Source organism: Colobus angolensis, unplaced genomic scaffold (assembly GCF_000951035.1).
Source record: "Colobus angolensis palliatus isolate OR3802 unplaced genomic scaffold, Cang.pa_1.0 Scaffold29, whole genome shotgun sequence".
NCBI classification, from domain to species: domain Eukaryota; kingdom Metazoa; phylum Chordata; class Mammalia; order Primates; family Cercopithecidae; genus Colobus; species Colobus angolensis.
This window is the reverse complement of record NW_012116154.1, coordinates 13,905,350-13,932,590: the sequence shown is the minus strand read 5'-3', so window position 1 is coordinate 13,932,590 and position 27,241 is coordinate 13,905,350.

The following is a 27,241-nucleotide window of genomic DNA, read 5'->3' as shown; positions in this document are numbered from 1 at the left end:
ATTAGAAAATTTTAAACGGAAAATTTCAGAAATAAACAATTCATAAGTTTTAGATTGCATGCCATTCTGAGCACAAAGATGAAGTCTTGTGCCACCTCATCCCATCCTGCTCCATTGCAGCCTAGATATGCATCCCCACTTTGTCTAGCATCTTTATCTATAGAAGTTCTTTGTCATTAGCAGCCATTTGGGTGATCAGATTGACTGCCACAGTATGGTAGAGCTTGTTCTAAAGCAATCCCTAGCTTATGTAATAAGGGCTCCAAAGTGTAAGAGTGCAATGCTGGCATTTTGAATATGCCAAAGAGAAGCTGTAAAGTGCTTTGTTTATAAGTGAAAAGGTAAATGTTCTTGATAATGAGGAAAGAAAAAAATCATATGCTGAGTTTGCTAAGATGTAAGGTAAGACAATCTTCTACCTATAAAATTATGGAAAAATCAATATGTAGAGTATATAGAGGGTTTGATACTATCTGCAGGTTCAGGTATCTACTGGAAGTCTTGGAGCATATTATCTGCCAATAAGAGGGGACTACTTTCGTTCTGTTTTTAAATTTTAGCATTTTTTGCCTCAAAATGTTCCCATCTGTTAATGTCTCCTTTTCTAGTCCCAGAAACTTCCTCAGTGAGACTTTACAGTTATTAAAATGTCTCATTCTTTCTTTTTCCTTTGTTGATGATACTTTTCCTTTGCTGACAGCAGTTTACAAGTACTAAGCTGTGAGGTTACCAGATAATTTTGATTATTGATATTGATAATACTAGAAACTATTAAATAAGATTATAAGTACTCAATTATTTTAAGACAAGCGTACCAAGTTATTGTAATCTGAATATCCAGTAAGTTAACTGGTATATATTAAGCCAATGCAAATTTTCTCTTAGCAGATTTCTTCAATTTAGTATTCCTTCCTATTTTGTGTTCTCAAACATCACAAAATTAAATGAAAAATGTTACATTGGGAAAAAGGGGAATAAAGGAATGTAAAAGCAAAACACAATATCCAAGATATCTGAGACAGTTTCAAAAGTGCGTAAGTGTACTATAAGAAAAATAGTAAGAAAAGAACAAACATAAGAAATATTTGAAGTAATAATGGCTCTGAACTTTACAGAATCAAGATAGAGATCAAATCATAATTCCAGAAGAGTCAAAAACACAAGACAGGATAAATACAAAAATTATGCTTCTTTTTGGGTATATCACATTCAAATTGCAGGAAACCAAAGAGAAAAATAATCTTGAATGGAAGCTGACATGGGGAAATAGTTTACTTACAGAGGAAAAATAATAAAATGCAGAGTATTTCTCAGATTATAAGTAAATGAAGATGAAGTAAATATGTAAAATGTTGAAAGAAGAATAAAGTGCCAAAATAGAAATTTTTATCCAGCTAAATTATTCTTTAAAATGATGTAAGATTATTGCAAAGACGAAAACAGAGGGAGAGGTAAAATAATACATGTTGGAAATTTAGATCTATAAAAAAAGGAAATAGAGAAAAATATCAAACAGTGCTGAAGAAAAAATAAGGTAAATTAATGTGTTTTTGATTTTTAAATTCTTAAATAATATATAACTGTGTGTATAAATCAATAAAATGAGAATGTATAGGGTGATTGATTATACCTTATTAATAAGTGAAATCAAAGACTGCAATGCCACAAGGAAGGAAAGATCCAAATTATTCTTATATAATTTACTTATATTACATATGAAATGATTTAGTTCTATTTCAGTGATGGCTTAGATTAGTATAAAACATGCTGACTGTGAACTCTAGGGCAGTGTATTAGTCTGTTGTCACACTGCCGTAAAGAACTACGTGAGACTGGGTAATTTGTTATCTTTTTAAAAAGCGGTTTCATTGACTCACAATTCTGCAGGCTGTACAGGATGCATGGCTGGGAAGGCCTCAGGAAACTTATAATCATGCAGAAGGTGAAGGAGACGCAGATACATCTTCACATGGTGACAGGAGAGAGAGAGAGAGAGAAGAGGGGAGTGCTATACATTTTCAAACAACGAGATCTTGTGAGCACTCACTCACTATCAAGAGAACAGCAAGGGGGAAATCTGCCCCCACGATCCAATCACCTCCCACCAGGTCCCTCTTCCAGCAGTAGGAATTAAAATTCAACCTGACATTTGGATGGAGACAAAGAGTCAAACTATATTATTTTGACCCTGGTCCCTCCCAAATCGCACGTCCTTCTCACATTTCAAAACACTATCGTGCCTTCCCAACAGTCCCCCAAAGTCTTTACTCATTCCAGCATTAAATCATAATTCCAATTCCAAAGTCTTATCTGAGACAAGGAAAGTCCCTTTCACCTGTGTGCCTGTAAAATCAAAAACAAGTTAGTCACTGCCAAGATTCAATGGAGTTCCAGGCGTTGAGTAAACAGACCCATTCCAAGAGGGAAAAATCAGTCAAAACAAAGGGACCACATGCCTCATGCAAGTCCAAAACCCAGAAGGGAAGTCATAAAATCTTGTATTTCTCAAATAATCTCATTTGACTCCATGGTTCATATCCAGGCCACACTGATGTAAGGGCTGAGCTCCCAGCATCTTGGGCAGCTTTGTGCCTGTGTCCCTGCTGGGTACATCTTCCATGGCTGCTCACCCAGACTGACATTGAGTGTCTGTGACCTTTTGAGGTGCAAAGTGCAAAGTTGTCAGTGGGTCTAACACTCTGGGGTCTGGAGGACAGTGGCTTTCTTCTCTCAGCTCCCCTAGGCAGTGCCCCGCTGGGTACTCTGTTTAGGGACTCCATCTCCACATTTCCCATCTGCACTGCCCTAATAGATGTTCTTCATGAGGGGTCTACTCCATGCAGCAGATTTCTGCCTGGCCATCCAGACATTTTCAAGTGTCCTCTGAAATCTAAGCAGAGGCTTCCAAACCTCAACTCTTGCCTTCTGCACACCTGCAGTCCCAATACCACGTGGAAGTTGCCAAGGCTTGGGGTTTGCACCCTCCAAAGCAACAACCTGCATTGTACTTTGGCTTCTTTTATCCGTGGCTGGAGCTGGAGCAACTGGGATGCAGGGTACCAAGTCCCTAGTCTGGACACAACAAGGGAGCCCTGGCCCCTCCCCATGAAACCATTTTTCCCTCCAAAGCTTCTGGGCCTGTAATGGGAGGGACTGCCATGAAGGTCTCTGACATGTCCTGGAGATATTTTTCCCATTCCCTTGGTGATTAACATCCAACTCTTTATTACTTATGCAAATTTCTGCAGCCAGCTTGAATTCTCCCCAGAAAATGGAATTTTCTTTTCTACTGCATCATTTTTCTTTTTTATCACAAGTTTGCAATTTTCCAAACTTTCATACTCTTATTCCTCTTGAGCACTTTGCCACTTAGAAATTTTGTCCACCAAATAACCTAAATAATCTCTCTCAAGTTCAAATTTCCATAGATCTCTAGGGCAGGGGAAAGATGCCATCGATATCTTTGCTAAATCGTAGCAAGGGTGACCTTTACTCCAATTCCCAGCAAGTTTCTTATCTCCATCTGAGACCACCTCAGTCTGGATTTCACTGTCCACATAAATATTTATTTATTTATTTATTTATTTATTTATTTATTTATTTATTTTTGAGATGGAGTCTCGCTCTGTCACCCAGACTGGAGTGCAGTGGCCTGATCTCAGCTCACTGTAAGCTCCACCTCCCAGGTTCAGGCCATTCTCTTGCCTTTGCCTCCCCAGTAGCTGGGACTACAGGCACCCACCACCACACCTGGCTAGGTTTTTGTATTTTTCAGTAGAGATGGGGTTTCACCATGTTAGCCAGGATGGTCTCGATCTCCTGACCTTGTGATCCGCCCTTCTCGGCCTCCCAAAGTGTTGGGATTACAGGCTTGAGCCACCGTGCCCAGCCTCCTTGTCCATATTATTATCAGCACTTTGGTCAAAGCCATCCAACAAGTAGCTAGGAAGTTCCAAGCTTTCCCACATAATCTTGTCTTCTTCTGAGCCCTCCAAACTGTTCCAACCTCTGCCAGTTACCCAGTTCCAAAGTCACTTCCACATTTTTGGGTATCTTTATGGAAGCACTCCACTCTCTGTGGTACCAATTTATTGTATTAGTACATTCTCACGCTGCTATAAAGAACTATATAAGATGGGTGATTAATAAAGGAAAGCGGTTTAATTTACTCACAGTTCTGAATGGCTGGAGTGGACTCAGGAAAATTATCATTATGATGGAAGTCACCTTCACAGAGTGGCAGGATAGAGAATGAATGCCAGGAAGGAAAATGTCAGATGGTTATAAAACCATCAGATCACATGAGAACTCACTCAAAATCATGAAAACAGCATGGGAGAAACTGCCCCCATGATTAAATTACCTCCCACTGGGTCCCTCCTATAGCATGTGGGGATTATTACAATTGAAGGTGAGATTTGGTTGGGGACACACAGTCAAACCATATCTTCAACTGAGACCAGTTCAGCCTGGACTTCACTATCCACATCACTATCAACATTTTGGTCACAACCATTCAACAAGTGTCTAGGGAGTTCCAAGCTTTTCCTCATCTTCCTGTCTTCTTCTGAACCCCCCAAATTGTTACAACCTCTGCCCATTACTCAGTTCCAAAGTTGCTTCTACATTTTCAGGTATCTTTACAGCAACACCTCCCTTCTCTGGTGCCAATTTTCTGTATTAGGATGTTCCCACACTGCTCTAAAAAAACTGCTTGAGACTGGTAGTTTATTAAGAAAATAGGTTTCCTTAACTCATAGTTTCAGAGGATGTACAGGAAGCATGGCTGCAGAGGCCTCAGGAAACTTACAATCATAACAGAAGGTAAAAGGGAAGCAAGCACATCTTCACCTAGCGACAAGAGAGAGAGAAAGAAGGAGGAAGTGCTATTCACTTTCGAACAACCAGATCTTATGAGTACTCACTCACTATCATGAGAAAAGCAAGGGGGAAATCTGCTTCCTTGATCCAATCACCTCCCACCAGATCCCTCTCCTAAAATTGGGAGCTACAATAGGACATGAAATTTGGATGGGGACACAAAGTCAAACCATATTAGGCAATTACTCAAAAATTAAAAACAAAAGCACAATTAATAGGCTAAAACAGATCACTGGAAACAAACAAAACGTTCAATTTAAATCAGAGAAGGGAGAAAGATGGGAGAAATAAATAAAAATGCAATTAGTAAAAAAAAGGTAGAACTTTTTCTCAATGAGTTTGCCATGAAAGAACAAGTGTTGAGAAAACAACCCCTTAAAGCCAAAATGGGAGAGAAGGGTCTCATGTCAACATCGTCGTCATTAGACACATAGATTCGAGCACGTTCATCACTTCTGACCATCTGGTCTAAAAACGTGCTGGGACTGACAAAAGAACCATTGAAAAATTTGATAAGGAGGCTGGTGAGATGGGAGAGGACTTCTTCAAGTATGCTTGGCTGAACAAGAGCATGGCATCACCGCTGATATCTCCTTGCAGAAATTTGAGACCAAAAAGTATTAAATTACTATCACTAATGCCCAAGGACATAAAGACTCCATCAAAACCATGGTTATAGGAATCTCAGGCAGACTGTGCTGTCCTATTTGTTGCTGCTGGTGTTGGTGATTTTAAGATGGTATCTCAAAGAATTGACGGACCTATGAGCATGCTCCTCTGACTTACACACTGGGTGTGAAATAACTCATTGTCAATGTTAACAACATGGATACCACTGAGCCACCCTACAGTCAGAAGAGACATGAGGAAATCATTAAAGAAGTCAGCACTTACATTACAGAAAACTGTCTATAACACTGAAGCAGTACTATATGTGGCAATTTCTGATTGGAATGGAACAAAATGCTGGAGTCAAGTACTAACATGTCTTGGTTCAAGGGATAAAAAGTCGCCTATAAAGATGGCAATGTCAATGGAACCATGCTGTTTGAAGCTTTTTGTTGCATCCTGCCACCAACTTGCCCAACTGACAAGTGCTTAGATCCACCCTTCCAGATGTCTGCAAAATTGATGGCATTGAGCCCTGTGCACTGAATGGAGGCAGTGTTCTCAAATCCAGAATGGTTGTCACCTTTACTCCAGTTAACATTACAACTGAAGTAAAGTCTGTTGAAATGCACAGTGAAGCTTTGAGTAGAGCTCTTCCTGGAGATAACGTAAGCTTCAATGTCAAGAATGTGTCTAAGATGTTTGTCATGGCAACATCGCTGGTAACAACAAAATGACCCATCAATGGAAGCAGCTGGCTTCATTGCTCAGATGATTTTCCTGGACCATCCAAGCCAAATCGGTGCTGGCTATGCCCTTGTGATGGATCATCACACAGCTTACATTGCTTTCAAATTTGCTGAGTTGAAAGTAAAGATTGATTGCTGTTCTAGTTAGAAGCTGGAAAATGGCCCTAAATTCCTGAAATTGAGTGATGCTTCCATCATTGATATGGCTCCTGTCAGGTGCATGTTTGTTGAGAGCTCCTCTGCTTGTCCTCTTTTGAATCATTTTGCTGTTTGCAGTGAGACAGACAGTTACTATAGGAGTCATCAAAGCAGTGGACAAGGAGCCTGCTGGAAATGCCAAGGTCATTAAGTCTACCCAGATAGCTCAGAAGACTTAATAAATATCCCTAACGACTGCTGACCCAGTCTTAATCGGTGGTGAGGAAAAGATCCCAGAACCGTTTGTTTCAATCGGCCATTTAAGTAAAAGACTGGTCAATGATAACAGTGGATCATAAAACCTTGAGAAGGAAAGAAAAATGTTTTATGAACCATTTTGGGGTTTTGTATGAGTGTGTGTGTGGCAGTTTTAATTTATTAGTTTTAATAATTGGCACTTTTTAATGGAAGTAATGTGACCAAAAATCCATTACATAATTTTGATACCCATTAAAACAAAGTTTAATGAGAAATCTGTGTCTTCTTTTGGTCAACACTGAAACATTTTTAGAAATGCTTAGGCAAAGGACTTCAAAATCTATTTATGGTGTTGAAAATCTGCTGAAACTTCATGAGAGTATGATAATTCTGAGTTAACATGTTTTTCTGATTGGAAATGGAGAAGGTTTTTTTCCCCCACTTATTTTTAAGGGAAAGAAAATGTGTTTAAAGTACCTAGTGAAAAGCCATGAGAGGGCTATGGTTGAAATACCGTTGGTTAGGACAGAAATGCAGCATGCTTTTGCTCACCTGCAATTAACTTTAGAAGGTCAAGTTCTGTAATATCAAAGACCATATGTTACATATAAAATTTTGTGTAGTTACATCAATATTGAGTAAATTTGTTGGAATCTCAAAAAGAATTAAAAATAAAGTAGATGTTAATCCAAAAACCTTTTAATATTCTTTTTAAATCGAGTGGTCTAAATGCACTGATTAAAGTGCAAAGATGGTCAGAGTGAATAGAAAGAAATTGCAAAATGTTGTCTATAAGAAACCTAATTTAAGTATAAAGAATTTGATCAGTTAAACTTAGAAATGTGCTCTATATTGTGTAGAAATAGACTATGCTGACACTAATCAAAATAAAGCTTCGTGAACTATATTAATTTCAGACAAAGCAGAATTCAGAACAAGATAATCAGTCATTAAGTGAGGCATTACAAACTGATAAAGGGATCAATTCTCTAAGAATATTTAATAATCCTTAACAGGCATGTGTCTCATGGTAACATCAAAATATGTGAAACAAAAAAAAAAAATATATGTGAAACAAAACTGATCAAGCTCAAAGGAGAAATGTGCAAGGCCACTGTTATAGTTGGAGATGTGGAGACTTCAACACATCTCTTTTAGTCATGGATAGATAAAGCAGACAATTATCTGTCAGGATTTAACTGAACAGCACTATCAATCATCTTAATCTAATTGACAATAATAGACTACTTCATCCCAGAAAAACAGATTACACATTTCTCTCAGGCTCATTTACCAAAATAGAGCAAGTTATGGGCCATAAAATACTCTTTAACATATTTTAATATAAATTATTTAAAGGAAATTATCAGATCACATGAAATGAAACTAGAACTCAATTAGGAAAATAGCTGGAAAATCTCAGAATATGTGAACATCAAAAAACAAATTTATATATTGAAAGTGGGTCAAAAAGCTCTCAACAGGATTAAAAATTATTTTAAAGTAAATGAAAATGAAAATATAAATTAACAAAATGTGTGTGATATAAGGAAAGCAGTGCTTAGGCCAGACACATTGGTTAATGCTTGCAATCCCAGAACTTTGGGAAGGCTGAGGCAGGTATATCATTTGAATCCGGGAGTTCAAGGCCAGACTGGGCAACATGGTGAAGTCTCATCTCTACTAAAAATTCAAAAAAATTAGCTGGGCGTGGTGGTCCATGCCTATGGTCCTAGCTACTTGGAAGGCTGAAGTGGGAGAATCAACTGAGCCTGGAGGCTCAGTGGTTGGGTATCACACCACTGCCCTCTAGTCTGGGTGACAGAGTGAGATCCTGTCTAAAAAAACACAGTTTAAAAAGCAGTGCTTAGAATGAAATTGATAGTACTAAGTGATACAAATCTATATTTATGTATTTTCTATATGTATGTTTTTCTCTATATATACAATATTTCTTTATGTTAGAAAAAATAAACATAAAAAAACTTAGGTTGCACATTAGGAAACTAGAGAATAATGCACAAGTTAAGTATGAAGCCAGCAGAAGAAAAGAAAAAATAAAAGTCAAATCAGAAATCAATAAAATTGAAGTAGAAACAAAATAGAGAACATTAACAAAATCAAAAGCTGATTCTTTGATAATATAAGCAAAATTCACAAATCTCTAGTCAGGTTAACCAGTAAAAAAAAGTGAAGGCACAAACTGCCAATGTCAAAAATGAAGATGTCATTATTAGTCATCCATGGGCATTAAATAGATAATAAATAGCTCTAAGCCACAGATTTGATAATGTAGATAAAACAGATGAATTCTTTAAAAGACACAAATTGCTAAAGTCCACAGCATGAGAGATAACCTGTATATCCCTATTTTTATTAAAGAAATTGTATCAATAATAAATAATATTCCAAAAGAGAAAGCACCAGGCCTATATGGTTGCATTGGTGAATCATACCAAATATTTAAGGACTAGATAATGCAAATTCTCCATAATCTCTTCTAAAAAATAAAAGCAGGTGGAACAGTCTCTATATTATTCTATGTAGCCCTAATAAAAAGCACAGAAAATAAACGTATTATTCTTTAAAAAAACTACACCTATAACTTTTATGAATATAGATGCAAAAGTCCCCACAAAATATTAGCAAACTGAATCTAATAATTTATGATAAATTATATATCACAACCATGTGGGTTTATTCTGGGTATGCAATGATAGTTCTACTTTTTTCTTCTTAAATTGTTGCTATGCTATGCTATGTGTCTTCTTCATATCGTTCTATTAATAAATAGAATCCAGCATGGCAACAATATAAATAAGAAAAATAACATAATTGTATCAATTGGTATTTGATCCAATACAATTTTGTAGTTAAACAAATAAAAAAAAAACTCAAAAAGAAACCTCTCATCCTAGAAATACAGAAAATTCCTCAACCTTACCTAACCATTTACAAAATATCTATGATATTTAAAATTGGTTTATTGGATTTTTCCCCTAAAATTAGGAACAAAGCAAGGATGTTATTTCTCATCACTGTTACTCAACATTGTATTGAAAATCCAAGGTAGTAAATAGAATGACATAATAAAATAAATGATATACTAATTGAAAAGAAAGCATGAAACTCTCTGTTTTTGCTCAGCTGACATGATGTCTATAAAGAAATGACCAAAGAATTGAGAAAGCAAGTTATGAGACTGTTAGGTACTTTTATATACAGATTTTTAAAATAAAAATTATAAATGCAATGAGGCTAATAATGTCTAGGTACAAATCTAACAAATATGTAGAGTTCATATGAGTAAAACTAGAAAATATAGATTAAAAAATCTAAGAATAGCTAAATAAATGGAGATATAGATAGTCTGAGACTGCGAATTGTAAGACTCAATACTATTAAGCTTTCATTTTTTCCCAATTTGATCAATGGATTCAATTCAACCCTGGTAAAAATCCCTACAAAACTTTGGCAGATGCAGACAAAATGATTCTAAAGATTATATGAGAAGATGAAAGGCATAGTATGGCCAACATAAAACTGAATAAGAGCAAAGTTAGAAGACCTGCACTCTTATAAAGTTATGTCAATCAAGGAAGTATAGTATTGGTAAAAAAAAAAAAAAAAAAAAAAAAAAATTGAGCATGACAACAGAAAACTTAGAAGTAGATGCACACAAATATAACAACTGATTTTTGACAAAGACACAAAGGCAGTTCATTTGATTTAGGATAGATTTTTAACAAATGGGTTAGTACAATTAGATATCCATTAGTTAAAAATAAACCTAGACACAGAGTTAACATCTTAAAGAGAATTTGCAAAAAAATCAAAATGAATCATAGGTCTAAATATAAAATATAAATCTCTAAAACTTTCAAAATAAATTTTAGAAGAGCTACATAGCCTTTGGTTTGCAGATGAAGTTTTAAATGCAGCACTGAAAGCATGATCAGTGAAAGAAACAAAAATTGATAAGCTGGACTTCACTAAAATCCAAACCTTTTTCTCTGTGAAAGGCACCATTGGGAGAATGAAAAAAAGAAGGCACTGGAAGAAAATATTTGCAAAACATATATCTGAAGAGAACTTCTATTCAAAATACACAGATAACTCTTAAAACCTAATAACAACAGAAAAAACCCTGAATTTTTTAAATGCACAAAATCTGAACAGATATTTCACCAAAGAAGATATAAAGACAGAAAATAAAAATATAAATTATCAAAATATTTTTATTAAAAATTGTAGCTTAAAAGAACAATAAAATATTAGTACATACCTATTGGAATGACTAAAATCTAAAATACTGAACATTCCTGTATTGTGTTTAGCTTAATGTAGATGCAAATGGTTATGAATAGAAATATTTATGCACTTGTATATAAACAGGCCAGGATAAATATATATACACACATATGTACATACATACAGATAAATATATACATTATATGCGGATACACATATATACATATATATAAACTTTCAGTGTGTGCGTGTGTGTGCATATATATGTATATAAATGATAATGATGATTAATTTTGAGTGTCAACTTGGTTGAAGGATGCAAAGTATTGTTCCTGAGTGTGTCTGTGAGGGTGTTGCCAAAGGAGATTAATATTTGAGTCAGTGGGTTGGGAAAGGCAGACCCACCCTTAATCTGGGTGGGCACCATCTAATCAGCTGCCAGTCCTGCTAGAAGATTAAGCAGGCAGAAAAATGTGAAAAGACTAGACTGGCCTAGCCTCCCAGCCTACATCTTTCTCCTGTACTGGATGCTTCCTGCTCTCGAACATCGGACTCCAAGTTCTTCAGTTTTGGGACTTGAACTGGCTTGCCTTGCTCCCCAGCTTGCAGACAGCCTACTGTGAAATCTTGTGATCATGTGAGTTAATACTTAATAAACATCCATATACTTATATGAATTGTAGTTAAACAAACAAATAAAAAAACTCAAAAAGAAACCCTTCATGTAGAAATAGAGAAAATTCCTCTCTATATATAGATATATATGTATATATCTATATAGAGAGACATATAGAGCAAGACAATAGAAAAGAAATCTCAGAAATAGACACACACAAATATAACAACTGATTTTTGACAAAGACACAAAGGCAGTTCATAGGATTTAGGAGAGATTTTTAACAAATGGGTTAGTGGGTTCTTAATATCTATTAGTTAAAAATAAACCTAGACACAGAGTTTATGTCTTAAACAGAATTTGTAAAAAATTCTGTTTAAATATATATATGTATATATATGTATATATGTGCATGTGTGCATATATATATATATATTTAGTTTACTGACTCTATACATAATATCTTTGACTGTATGTGGAGAACCAAGGAACATAATGAAACTGGTTGGTTGCTCCCAAGTTCAGGGGACAAAGTGATGAAAGAATATGATGAACTCAGGGATTCAACTCCCGGCCTTAGAAGCAAACACTGAGCCTCCAGTCTGCTAAGATTGCCCCGCATAAGAGTCTTATCTCCTGTAGAAAAAGAGCTGAAATTATGGATAAACAGACAGAAGCTCTTATCATGCGAGTGGCTGTCCTGCAATGAAAGGTGCATGCACAGCCTCGACAGGTGTCCGCTGCTAAAGTGAGAGCATTGATTGGAAAAGATTGGGGCCCTGTAACTTGGAAAGTGGAAGTGTGTGAAGGACCCTAATTGAGTTGTGGACACTGAGTTTGTAAACTCTGATTAACCTTTTTTTTTGCCAGAAGAAACAGCTTCCCTATCCCCATTAGTAACAACATCTCCTCTCCAACCCATGTTGCCATCAGCCTTTCCACCGTTGTCTGAGGAAATAAACCCTATGCTGCCTGAGGAAAGAGTAATGGCCTCCTTGAGGCAGTTGCCTGGAAATATAATGTTGATTCTCCTCAGGAGTCACCCCAAATACCCCTGTTTGCTTCTAGACCTATGACTAAAGTCCCAGTAGGTCTCTAGAGGTGAGGTTGAGAGTGCAAACCATAAGGAGTGCATTACACTCGAAAATAATTGCTTTAGTTTTCTAATTTATCTAAGCTGAAATCTGGAGAACAGGCATGAGAATGGATATTAAGTGGATAGGGTAATGGTGGAAGGAATATAGAGTTGGATCAGGCTAAATTTATTGATTTGGGCCCACTAAGTAGGAACTCCGCATTTAGGAGAAATAAAAGTATATGCAAAAATAAAGACTTACAGGTGAATGCTCATAACAAGTGTATTTGAATGGAAAAGTCGTAAGAACAACTTAAATGGCCATTAACAGATGCAAGAATAAAGAAGCTGCAGCATAGCCATAAATGGAGTAATACTTAGCAATAAAAGAATAAAATAAAAATAAATGATACACAAAACAACAAAGATGAAACTTAACACATATTTATGCTGAGTGAAAGAGGTGAGGTCAAGTACATACTACATGATTAAATTATACAAAAGTGTAGACAATAAAAAATTAAATATTACGAGGAAAGCAGTTGTCCTTGTCTGTAGGTGATGCAAAGAGTGTGTTTGGGGGAGAGAAGGGAGAGATTACTGAAGGGCAGAAGGGAACTCAGGAGTTAACAAACATGTTATCTTAATTTTGGTTATGGTTTTACAAGTTAATACATATGATAAAATTAATAAATTTTACACTTCAAATGGTTGAATAATATTGCATGTTACTTATATATCACACATGTAAAAAATGTATACTTCTTTCATAAACAAAAAGCCTAGCTCTGAAAAATATAAAAGAAAAAAGATGACCACTCTCCATTTTAGAACAAATTGTGATATTTAGATTATAGATTTTTTTTGCAAGGTTTCATCTTCCTTTTTCTTCTTTTACTTTAGAAATTTTATACATGAAGGTAAGTACTTGTGAAAGAGCGAGATTATGAAATGTTTGACTCAAACACAACATGCATTTACAATGGGGTAAATAATTTGAGCCTTTTTTTCTAATAAAATATTTTGATAAAATAATATATTAAGACATCCTAAAAATAAATTATTTGGACATCATCACATCAATGTCATTTCAGCAGAACTGTTAACCATGGACTTGGACTGTAAATTCCTTAAAAATAGTCTGATTTATGTTTAAATATCTTCATTAATATAGATATGACTCCTTGATCTAGTTCTCTTATGTTTGAATGTATGTTACTATTACATATACAATGCTCCCTTACAAAGAGCCAAAACATATTTTCTCTGACTACTATCAATTGGTCACAGAGATATAACATTATGCAGACAAACTTAATCTCCTCTATCTGTGACTACTCTTAAAATATACAAAGTTCTCTGCCCTCATTGAAATTTTTCTTCTCCATGCTAATAAGTATGAAGTTTCTTCTATCATTTCTTCTAGTTTCAAGTTTCTTTATCTTATGCCATCAGAGTCTTTCTTTCACCCTAAATGACTTTTCCTGTCTTGTTCGGCTGCTCTACAGAATAAAAGGACTGATTGTTTTATATCAAGCTCATTATCTCATTTTCTGTCATATTCTTTGTACCAGGCATTGTCTCCTATGTCAAGTAAAAAAGAAAAAGAAAAGAAAAATTTGAGATCATCAGGTAATATTTCTGGCAAGAATTGATAAGAACTAGTTTGTGGTTTAAAAGTTATGTTGGTTTGATTGTTTACTCATATTTGAGGCGTACTGAATGTGACGTTTAATGGGACATGAGGAATCAGGTATCTTGTTTCTTTGATTGTCTGTATCATTTTCATTGAGTGCTGAAGTGTGAAGCATGAAATTTGTTAAACTCTGTCATTCATTATATTAAATGGAAAATCTAGGTGTTACCTTAACAAGCAGGTTACACATCCCAGGGGAACATTTGGTTACTAAAAAGGAAGTCCAGATTTTCAGTCTGTTGATCAGTTGGCTGCCATAGCTTGTTCCTTATAGAACTTAAAAGATCTGTCCAATTATAAAGAGTTCTACTCATATATCATTTAATGCTAAATTAGTCTTGAGAAGATTGGATGTGAGTATTGACTCAATTACTTACATATAGGAGGGTTATTTAAAACTTTTTATCTATCTCTAAAGTTTATCTCCTCCTATACTATAGAAGTAATTATGCCACCAATATATACTATTTCTCCCCCCATCAATTCTAATTGCCCTTGGAGTGGGCATTAGAATTCATGGGGGAAGAAATAGTACCTATAGGTGTACTACATGTACTAGTACCGATTTTTCCTTCATTTTCTTGACTATATAATGTAAACGAATGCTCAATTGCATTCTATTGATAGAATCCCTTGATTCAGCATTTTCTATAGCCACTCCTTGATTTCTTTTATTCGATCCTTGGAGTATGGGTTAAATCTTGCACTTATAAATGTTTTCCAACCTACTCAACTTTTTGCAGTCAGATTTCCACACATACATTAAAAAAGAAAACCACCAAAAATGCATTTTTACTGTTTATCAACCAATATCTATTTTTTAAAAATTAGACACTTTTTAATTTTTTTTATCTTATGTGATTCTCCATGTATAGTTGCTATTCTTAACTCATTTTTCATTTTTCTTGAAGTTCTTAGTTTTGGAGATTTCTTTGGCAGTAGTCTTCTCATTCTGCATCAATTCCTTCTCATTCTTAGCTAGGGTTACATACATGCAAAGTTTTGTACGTGATCCTCTTTGTTCACATTCTGTATGTTTGTACAAGTGACCTTATCCATTAGATGGTGTTTAATTCTACTTCCCTATGATGAGTTTTCAAAAAACGCCTTCAGTCTTGAACTGTTCCCTAATTTTAAATCAATGACGTCAGCATTCACTGAGTTTTCCAGTTGGCAACTCAGCAATTTTGCTACACTTCCTCATCTTAGACATCAGAATCTCTCTATTCTAGCCTCTAAATAGATTTCAAACTTGTCACCTTATCTACGTTTCTCTAACCATTCTCCTGTCTATGCTCCCCATTTTATTTTATTTTCTAGACTAGAAATAGTCTTCATCACAGTTTTCCCCTGGTGAAATTTTCCCCACTCTGGCAGACAAAACATACTTATCATCAATGCTATTCTCAAGCTGAAAGTCAGACATGCGAACTTCTTAGTTATGATAATTTACTTAGGTTTCCGTGACAACACAGAAAGTTTTAATTCCAATAGTGGAATTAAAAATAGTAATAAGGTAAGGCTTTGTCCTTTTTCACCAGTCTCTTTCTACTGTTCCCTCTGTATGCTCTGTACTACTGACACATCTCTCTTCAAATATTGTCTCATTTAGGACATCTCAAATCCTTTGCAAATGTTGTCCCTCTATCTGTATGCTCCCATACAGCCAACATTTCTCAATTTCAATTTCCTACTCATTCTTCAAAACATGACTCAACTATCACGGGCTCTTTGAAGCTTCTGCTCTCTCTCTCTCTTTCTATCTTTTTTTTCTCTCTCCCTTTCTTTCTTCTTTCTCCTTTCTTTCTCTGAGAAAAATGTCAGTTATTTTTTTTCTTATTTTTTTACAGCATTTTTGTAGGACCTTTTTAACACATCATATCATATTGCAATAATTACATAAATTGTAAGTGTCTCAGAACAAGGACCACCCAAGACACATTTGCAACCCAATAATATAGCACATTTATTTTTGGGCACATGGTATAATCCATTTTTTTTAAATAAATGAATACCTGAATAAATTCAGTATCCCTACACTTGTGAAATTGGATACCCATTAGGTAAAGCTCAAATTCTAGATGTAATCTGTAAGTACAGTCTAGAAAGTCATTACAGGTGTAAGACATATGGAAATGCAACAGTAGATGTAGCACCATTTTATCCACGGGTATCAAAACCTTTTATTTTGGTCAAATTAAGATATATATATACTTTTCTTAAACAAAAATGTATTAGAAGAGCCAAATGTTTTATGAAGCAATTTTTCTAATAGGAAAGAAAGATCAACCCAACAGTCGAACAGTACAAATGATGCTCCCTTTCTTGTTTCTATAGCAGGAAGGCTGAAGTTTGATCTAAATAAGGCAATCAGTTGGTCTAAGTGATAGATAAATTTTGCTGTAAATATAAGCATGGGAGACATACATTCAATAATCCACCATCATATTTAAATCCTTATTAAACTGACCCTTAAGAAACTTAAGCAGAGCATTTGGATTATGCTCTTGCACATTTTAAAAAAATGATCAAATCCTTAACAGTAGCAAGCACACTGTGTATAATACTGCAGTCATCAAGTTGGCCAATACAAAAACCTGGGAGACCACCTGTGTTCTTTCTCATTCTCTATATTAACATTCTGTTTGCCACTATATCACATCAAGTCTGGCTTTTTATATCTCTCATCTGGTCACTATATCTATTGCTGTGGTGTGGCACCATCATCCATTGCTTAGGCTATTACAATAGTCAGTTAATTAATACTATTACCTCCATCTTTACCCATTACCAAGCACATAACTTGTCACTCTAATCTGAAGTCTCTTTAATAATTCACTGAACTTCTAGAGAAACAATCATTCCAGACAAACCTATGGTGGTGCAATGGTGGCTCCTAAGGAGAACTGGGGAGAGCTCAGTGGGCCAGAGCATCCATTAGAAATTTTTACTATATTTCATATATTTAGGTCAGATGACATTCCTCTTCCTGAGACTCTTGAAGCAGAGTCTAGCACACCTTCATCCAGAGCATCTCATCATCATAACATGTAAATGTTATTTTTTAACTTAAATGTCATTTTTTGTTTGTCAAACAATATTGTTACTTCAGAAAGAGTATTTTGCACTTAAAAATTTTTTCATTTTACTTTACAACTTGTATAAGTGTGCATTTTTTTCTCCTTTGTTAAATATACACAGTCAACATGGGCAAAATCACCGATTTGGCATGCTTTGTGTATTTTTACCACAAATGATCTTCATGATGATAAAATTAATATTATCTTCAGGCAGAGGAATTTAGAATACATATTATTCCAAAGAAGAAGCCCTCTTTTTTTTTTTTTAGACATCAAGAGTATATATAAGCTGTAAATCTTTGAAACATACTAGCAAAGGTAATCCATTCACTTACTATTTTTACTCATCAGTTTTCAAAGACTTGTAATACACAGCATGCTAAGATCTCCAGGGATACAAAAGAACTGAGTCAGAAATACTTTGAATAGGCAAAGAAATAACTGACTACTCTGCTTCAAAAGGAAAGACTAAAACATTACATTCAAAGATCATAGCTAACACAACTGTTTCCGGGTGGATTTTGGGGGACTACAGAGTTATAAATCAAAAAAGATCATCAGCATCATGGCAAATACTCTTGAAGAAGGACCTGTCTCCTAGGGAGTAAAAAGCCAAAAGGTAATAGGGAGATGATTAGAGACTAATTTAAATTAGCAAGCTGGGCAGAGTAAGGAGAGATTTTAATTCATCTGAAACTGATGGTCCTGTTCACTACCAGGCTTAGCAAATCTTAGGAAACAAAGAAAATAAGTTCAAGCTTCAATTGAGCAAAGCAGATTAAAAAAAAAAAAAAAAAAACCTGCCATATTTGGTTTTACTAGACGAGGTCCTCTGCAAAAGAGTTACACATACAAAGCATTTGGAGTCCCATTTGTTGTAAAATTAGGATAGGTCAAAATGATATTCTCCTTGCCCTTGCCCTGGAGAAGGATAATAGAAGATAGGGCTACAGTTTAATAGAAGATAGGGCTATGTATAAAACAATGACAATGTAATCTGCTATGTGTAAAATCGAGTTACTAAAAATGCTTTGGCAACAGAGATAATAGACCAGTGTATTAATTTTCACCAAATTATTCAATTTGTTCAAAGTTTTATTAATCCTTGAATCCTGACAGATAGAGCCAAACTGATTGTTCAGATAACTCATTATAGTCTTTTTCTCTAAGAAAAATAGTTTTTATAGATACTGACTCACTATAATTAAACAGAATTTCCTCATAATGAACTACATTATGTTCTGTAAAGTGACTTTCTACCTTAAAAATAAATTTATGAGAGGTAACAGTCATTTGAAATGTAATGATAGCCTCTTTCTCTATTTAATTGGGAATTTATCTTTTTAGCTTGTGATCTGAGTAGTTTCCTTGAGATGATATTTGTATCTTTAAATACACTTTAGAAATCAGTATGCTTTCACTATAAATTCTGCTTAGATTATTTATGTTAAATCAATAATACCTGTATATTACTTTTTCTAGATTGATATAAAATAGCTTCTAATATTCATACTTTAATTTGGGTTATTTGATTTGTAATTTCTTGTGATATCCCTATATTTTTTCATTCTTTCTTTTAAATAATGCCACTTTGTTGGTATTTCCAATTTGTGCTTCCATTTCCATGAGTTATCTTGAGTGAAGACTGCTTACTCCTCAGTCAAGAGCAAGATCTTTGCTCATAGAGCCATTCTCAAGGAACTAAAAGAAAAAAAGAAAAAAAAAAGTAGCTGCAGTTAAAATACGAGGCAAATAGTATTTCTAAATGTAATGATAGAAAATGGAAAATAATGACTTTTAGTCAACTTTTATTTTTAGCATTATAAAAACCTCTATAGATAATTAACAAGTAAAACTTATCAACACTTGATTTACAAACATGAAGAGTAATGTTATTTTAAAAAATGCTTAAAAATTTTAAATATTCAATATATTTACTTGTAACATTTCTAGTATAATTCGTCTATACAATTTTAATCTTGTATCCTCAAAGCATTGTCAGAGGTCTATTGGACTGTCCACATTTTATGTGTATAAACTTTGATTCAAGCATCTTACTTTAATTCAAGCTTCTAACATGTTTGTTGCAACCTAATTCCAGAAGCTACTAATTTCCTGTCCCTAAAGGCCCACTTTTTGAATATTAACCTAACTTTCTAGTGACTTGCAATATTTCTTCTATGTGTTGATTAAACTGATAAATAACTATTTTCTTATTCATGGTTCAAAAGTCACTTTTTCTGAACAAAATGTAATTTCCAATCAGATATCATTAAATAAATATTTACAAAGGTAGTACAAGACTACTTACCAACTTACCAATAAAGAAGGGGATAAAATAAAGTAAAAAATATATATTTTCAATGTCTCATACCACAGTTGATATCATGGAATTATTATAATGCCTTCCTAGGGCATTACGCAAACAAACAGATGACTTGATAAAGCTAGTGTGATAAACTTTCATGTTGTTATAATATTTCCAATGTCATCGGCATCATACATTATAACATAAGTAATAGCACTGTTTGTGGGAATGTAAATTAATTAAACCACTATGCAAAGCAGATTGGAGACTTCTCAAAGAATTTAAAACAAAACTACCATTCAACCGAGCAATACCATTAATGGGTATATACCCAAAGGAATACTATGGTTTTATGAAAAATATAATGCACCCACATGTTCATTGCAGCACTATTCACAATAGCAAGGACATGAATTCAACCTGCATGTCCATCAACAGTGGAGAGGATAAAGAAAATATTGTGCATATACGCCGTGGAGTAGTCCATAAGAAAAAAAAGAGAAACACAAAAAACACATCTCATTTGCAGCAACCTGGATGCAGCTGGAGGTCATTATTTTAAGCAAGTTAACACAGGGTCAGAAAACTAAATGCCTCATGTCCTCATCTGTAAGTGGAAACTAAACATTGAGTACACATGGACAGAAAGATAGGAATAACAGACACCAAGGCCTACCTGAGGGGAGAGGGTGAAGTTCAGAAAACGACCTAAAGGTTACTATGTTCCCTACCTGGGTAACACAATTATTTACCTATATAAAAAATCTGTACATGTTCTCCTTGAACCAAAAATAAAATTTGAGAAAAGAAAAACAAAGGAGAAAAATAAACACAGAAGTGATGAGCGATGCAGAAAAATGTTTAACGGTGGAGGAAAAGTACCAAAGCATAATTTCAACAATGCAATCAGTTTTAAAGGATAAGAAACAAAATTTGTTAACAAGACATTACTGTACACTCATTGGCTTATTAACTCTCTGACTACCTGTGAGGAAGGCGTAACCTAACATCACATGAGCTACAAAATGGCATAGAAAGAATTCAAGCCCTTTGGTCAGTCCAATGTTCGTTTAATTATTTATATTAATTTATAATTTACTGTAACATACTCCACAAATTCTATTTGCTTTATCATTTTGTTCTCTCATTTTAACTTGTGGTAAAGGAATTAATTATAGATTTACCCTCTTAAAAATTTAAGTTCAGAATATAATCTTGTTAAGTATAGGCACAATATTGTACGGTTAATCTCTGTAATTTACCATCTTACATACCTGAAACTTCATATCTTTTGAACAATTAACTATATTTCCCTTTCTCGCCATCTCTGGCAACCACCATTGTCCTCTTTGTTTCTATGTGTTTCGCTATGTATGATAACTCATATAAGCGAATTGGTGGAGTAGTTTTCTTCTGTTACTGGCTTATCTCACTTAGCATAAAATTCTCTATGTTCATTCCCATCTTGTCACATATGATAGAATTTTGTTCTTTTTAAAGAGCAAATGATTTGCCAATTAGCTTTAAATAATACATATTTAAATATATAACAATTACATTTTAAATATTATAAAATACAAATATGCATTTATAATATATATGTATATTATATTTAATATAAATTATAATATATAATTCAATATAAATTATATTACATAGAAGGCATGTATTATATTTACATTGAATTATATTGTATAATATAATGCATATATGATATATTATATATTATATTGTAATATATAATTATATAAGATATACTTACATATATTTATACATAATGCAATTTTCTCTTTTTGATAAATTGACCCTCTTCTCAGTATCTAATGACTTCCTTTGTATTATTTTTACAGTTTTTGATTTAAAGTCTATCTTGTCTGTTATAGTCACTGCTGTTCTCTTTTGGCTGCCATTTGTGTGGAATATATTTTTCCATCCCTTCAGTTTCAGCTTATGTATATTATTAAATCTAAAGCAAGTTTCTTGTAATTAATAATATTGGATCTTTTGTTTTTATTATTCAGCCACTCTATTATTTTTGTTGCTGGAGTTTGATGCATTCACATTTGAAGTAATTCTTTGTAGGTAAAAACCTATTATTGCCGTTTTGTTAAATTGTTTCTGTCTTTTTTGCAGTTAACTTTCCCTTCTCTTTCTCTCTTACTGTCTTCTTAGTTGATTTAATGATCTTTTTGTAGTGATATACTTTAATCCTGTCTTTTTTTCTCTTTATACCAATGGAGATTTTTTTTCTTCTCTTAGCATGAGGCTTAAATAAAACATTTTATAACAGTCTATTTTAAGTTGATAACAATTTAATGTTAATCACATACAAAAACCCTGCAATTTTGATTCTCCCTCCCCTGATTTTTTAAGTTATTGGTGGCAAAATTTACATATTTTAAGTTGAATATCCATGAAATTATTTAGTTGTTGTTATTCTTAATATTTTTTTAACTTTTACACTGAAGTTAAACATGATCTGCATGTCACCATTACAGTATTACAGTATTACGCATTTATCTATATATTAAATAATTACCTTTACCAGTGAATTTTATACTTTGCATGCTTTCATATTGTTGTGTGGCATACTTTCATTTTAACTTGATGACCCTCTTGTTCCATTTCCTGTTCTTGAATATTCACTTCTTGTTCTTGCACCTAGTGCTAATAAATTTCATCAAATTTTGTTTGTCTGAGACATTATCACTTTTTCATTTCTGAACATGTTTGCTGAATATAGTGTACTTGTTTGGCAGCTTTTGTTTTTGTTTTAGTATCTTGAATATATCATATCCCTCTCCTCTGGCCTGCAAAGTTTCTGCTGAGAAATCTGATCCTTAAATGTGACAAGTCACTGTTATCTTGGTGCTTTCAAAAATCCCTCTTTTCTTTGAATGTAATGATTTGGTTATAATATGGCTCAGTATATATTTCTTTAGAGTATTTCTTTATGATTCATTCGGCTTCATAATTCTGAATGTCTATCTCCCTCCACAGATTTGAAAAGTTTTCAGACATAATTTCTTTAAATAATGTCCCCCTACTTTCTCTCTTCTCCTTCCTTGAATTCCATAGTAAATACGTTGTTTCACTTGCGAGAGTTCCATTAAGTTCTTAAACTTTCTTTATTCTTTTTTATTTCTTAATTTTTTATTTTGACTGAATATTTTCAAGTAAGTTTTGGATTTGTTTGTTTGTTTTTTCTGCTTGATCAAGTCTGTTGCTGAAACCCTCTAGTGAATTTTTCATTTTAGTTATATTGTTCGGCTCCTGAATTTGTATTTTGTTCTTTTTAGTTATGTCTGTCTCTTTGTTTATATTCTAAATTTTCATGTATTGTTTTTCTAATTTTATTTCATTGTTTATCTGTGTCCTGTTGCAACTCACTGAGCTTCTTGAAGATGATATTTTGGATTATTTGTCAGAACCTTTTTTTTTAGGGTCAATTACTAGAGATTTGTTTTGTTCCTTTGCTTATGTCACTTTTTTTTTTCTAATTCTTCATTTGTTTATACATTTATGTTGGTGTTTGCATATTTAAAGAAATAACCACCTTTCCCAGTCGTTATAGACTGGCTTTGATGGGAAAATTCTTTACTGATAAGCCAAGCTAAGCAGTACAGAAACCAGTCCCTTTAATAAGTACAGTGAACAGTCAAAAACATTGGAGGCACATCCTTCTCCTCTTGCACCCTCCTGAGGGAGAACCATGGTTTTGAAGCTTTTTTCAGTCTCACAGATATGATATCTGTAAAAAGCCACCTGATTCTTTTCCTTTGTTTCTAACTTTCCCAAGTGTCTGTAATATGCGGTCTCTGTCAGTGCTCAATATGAGGTGAGACAGAAACTGGATCTTTGTGGAGTGCTCTGAAAGGCTGAAAGACTGGATATATGCTCCATTCTCTCTTTCTTCCAGCAGAGGAAGCCACAAGATGAAGCACTAAGCATTTATCTTAATGTGTGGCACTATGTGCCAGTTTGGATTGATGCAGGTAAGGTAAAATTGCCCTTCTTAGCTGTTTCTATGCTGCTCTTCTTGGTTTTATGTTCATCCTGGGTTCTACCAGTTCTTAAGTGGATTCCGGACTCATCATAAAGGCCTTTTGGGCTGTATATCATTTTCACGCTGTGTTTCTGTGGAAGAACAAGAGCTGGGCCTTCCAATTTCACCATCATGCTGACCTCCCTTCCAAATAATTCTATTTTCTGAACCAGTTTTTACTTTGACACACTTTTAATAAAAGTTTTCATGTATTATATTTCTTTTCAAATAATTTATATTTGTTATTACTTTTACATTTCTATTTTAAATGAACTAATATTTTTCAATATTTTTTCTGTTTGGTAAAAAAAATCTGTAAAATTTTGAAAATACTTTATGTATTTTTTAAGAAAGATACTGCAACTGTCATTAATTACACAGATGGATGGATAGATGTGGAAAACTAAAAAAAGACATAGTAAAAGATAAATACTAAGAAAGAGAGTGGAGAAGATTAAAAATAAAAGAAATAATGGAATGTCATTGATGCAATAACGTGGTAGAATTTAATTTTCTTAACCGCAATCTTCTTTATAAATTACAATCTATAGCCAAAATATCATTTTAGGTGTGTCTGCCTCTTCATAAATTGTACACTTAAAGTTTTAAGAAATAAGCCTTCAGACTTAGAACTTTTTTATTCATCTGTCTTAGTTGAACTTTTTCAGTTATACATGATAGAATATTCAACTCCAGCCTCTCTAAAAACAAACAACATTTATTGGTTCATATAACCAAAGATATCATAAAAATAATACTGGCTCTAGGTCCAGTGAATGATATTACATCATCGAGACGTTTGCCTGCTATCTCCGTTTCCATTTCCCTTGATGATGGGTGGGCCCTCAGCTAGATTCCCCTGAAATACTCAGGTTGATGGCCAGCAGTTCCGTGATTATATCTTATCTACTCAAATTCAAGATCAGGAGAAAGACAGTACCAAGCATAGTTTGACCGTCCCTGAGTCAATAATTTATTTACTCATCTATTTATTCAAATTAACTTATTGATATCTAATCCTTCCTCATCAGATATTCCTTATCCCCTTCCCTGCTTTATTTGCTCCATATTGTACTTCTCACTATCATATATATATAATTGTTATATGTTTAAATTTTGTATCTATGTAACTTATATATACAGATGTAAATATACATGTGGGCACGTGCACACACACACGCATTCTTATTTCTTTGTTTATTGCACATTTTACCTAAATAGAACATAAACTTCATGAGGAAATTATCTTTGTCTGTTTTATTTACTTACTAATATTTTTCCCCAAACCTAGAAGAGTACCTGGCACATAGTGTCTCCTCTGTAAATGAATTCATTTATTTATATATTTTGTACTATATTCTAGGTGTTAAGAGTTATATCAGTGAAGAACATGTAAAATATTCTGGCCTCATTGAATATATGGTCTAGTGGTAGTAATATGAGATAGAGAGAGAAAGAGTGTGTGTGAATGTACACATTAGGTCGGGGGATATAAGTCTTAAGAGAAAATATGTTGTTGCTGTGTGTCAAGAAGCATAATTCATTGATTGGTGTGGGTTCAGTCATGTAGCCTTCACTAAGGTTATGAAGACAGTCCCACTCCACGTTCCCTTCCTGAAAAAGGAAAGTAAACTCCTCACTTTTCTGAGATGTACAGCTCATCACACATTTTAGCTTAGTTTCAGGACAGAATCTAAAGCAAATATTAAATGCATTTTGGAGAATGAAATTTCAGAGACCAGAGGCAGGAAGAGGACAGATAAAAGAGCCAACATGAGGATGACTCTCACTTTTTGTGAAGTATTTAATAAACCATGCAAACAGTTGCTTCTCAGTACTTCTCTGCTAGGTTACAAAAGAAAAGGAATTTCTCCACACAGGATCACATCTACCTCTAAAACCAGATTCCATCCCTCCACTTCATCACTGCATCTAAATACATAGCATCGTCGTGTCAACTCGCAATTCCAGGCAAACATTCATGCCTGGAATGAATCTGTCTATCAATAGGGAATATTCATTGTAGTACATGAGAGGATTATACCATGGTTGTGTCCAAGTGAAGTTTGCCAGTGACCACACAGAATTGGTTACAGAAGGCAACGGATCAAGTCACCAGAAACTGTGAGACAGATGAGACAAACAGGAGGTAAAGTGATGCCTTAGAGCAAGAATTATGTTTGCTCACATGAAGCTTACAGTCTCCAGGTCTCACACATTCCATAAGCATAAAAATAAATACATTTTGTAATATACTAATAGCTGCACTTACTGATTGAATAAAATGATGTTTTATTTGGCCATGATTTGGATTTTTGTTTCCAAACAGCAAACTATTTAATGAATTTCACCTCTTTGAAAATTGCTTTCACTGTGAAGTTTATGTATAACCCTTACTGTCAGTAAATTTGATTATGACTGTTATCTCCCCAGTTTGCCATTTCTTGTTTGGACATTAGTCTTATTGCCCCAGGCTTAGCTAGGTTAAATACACAGGTCTCTCCTATTTGTACTTTTCTTCTTCCAACACTTCACATCTAATAATTTTATTCAATTTGCTCCCGATGGTCACTGTCATCTGTCATTTGTAATCTTTGTGATGAAAACAAATTGAATAAAATTTCTAGTCGGGTGATGGGAGAACAATTCCATTTTCATTTGCAATAATTATAAAAGAAAATATATGATTCTTATGTATTTATATAATGATAATTAGCATGATTTGTAGTTTAGAATTTACTAGTATTATATTTGTACATCATTAATAATCATCATGCATTTAAAAAGTTGAAACATATTCCAGAGCTCTGCTAAAATATTCCAAAAGGATGCAAAATAATATCAGGATATTTTTAATCATTTTCAAAATAAAACCTAGAATCACATCCATGATGAAATATCTTTGTACCAAATTCACTACACATATAATACAATGTATTTTATGAAGATTGTGCATATTTTTTTACACTATTAAGTTATTAAGATAAAAATAATGATAAAAGTAAACTTTTATGTATTTGTTTTCAGAATAGTTTGCATCTGCTTGATAGGTATAATAAAAGTTTATTAACAAACTAGATATGATGAATGATAAAATAAAATAAATATATTTTATTAAATACATTTTTTTATTAAAATTAAACCCACACCAATCAATGAATTATGCTTCTTGACACACAGCAACAACATATTTTCTCTTAAGACTTATATCCCCCGACCTAATGTGTACATTCACATTTTTTATTAAAAAGACTTGGAACCAACTCAAATGCACATCAATGATAGACTGGATAAAGAAAATGTGGCACATATACACCATAGAATACTATGCAACTATAGAAAAGAATGAGTTCATGTCCTTTGCAGGGATATGGATGAAGCTGGAAGCCATCATCCTCAGCAAACTAACACAAGAACAGAAAACTAAACACCACATGTTCTCACTCGTAAGTGGGAGTTGAACAAGGAGAACACATAGACACAGAGACAGGAACATCACACACTGGGGCCTGTTGGGGGATGAGGGGACAGAGGA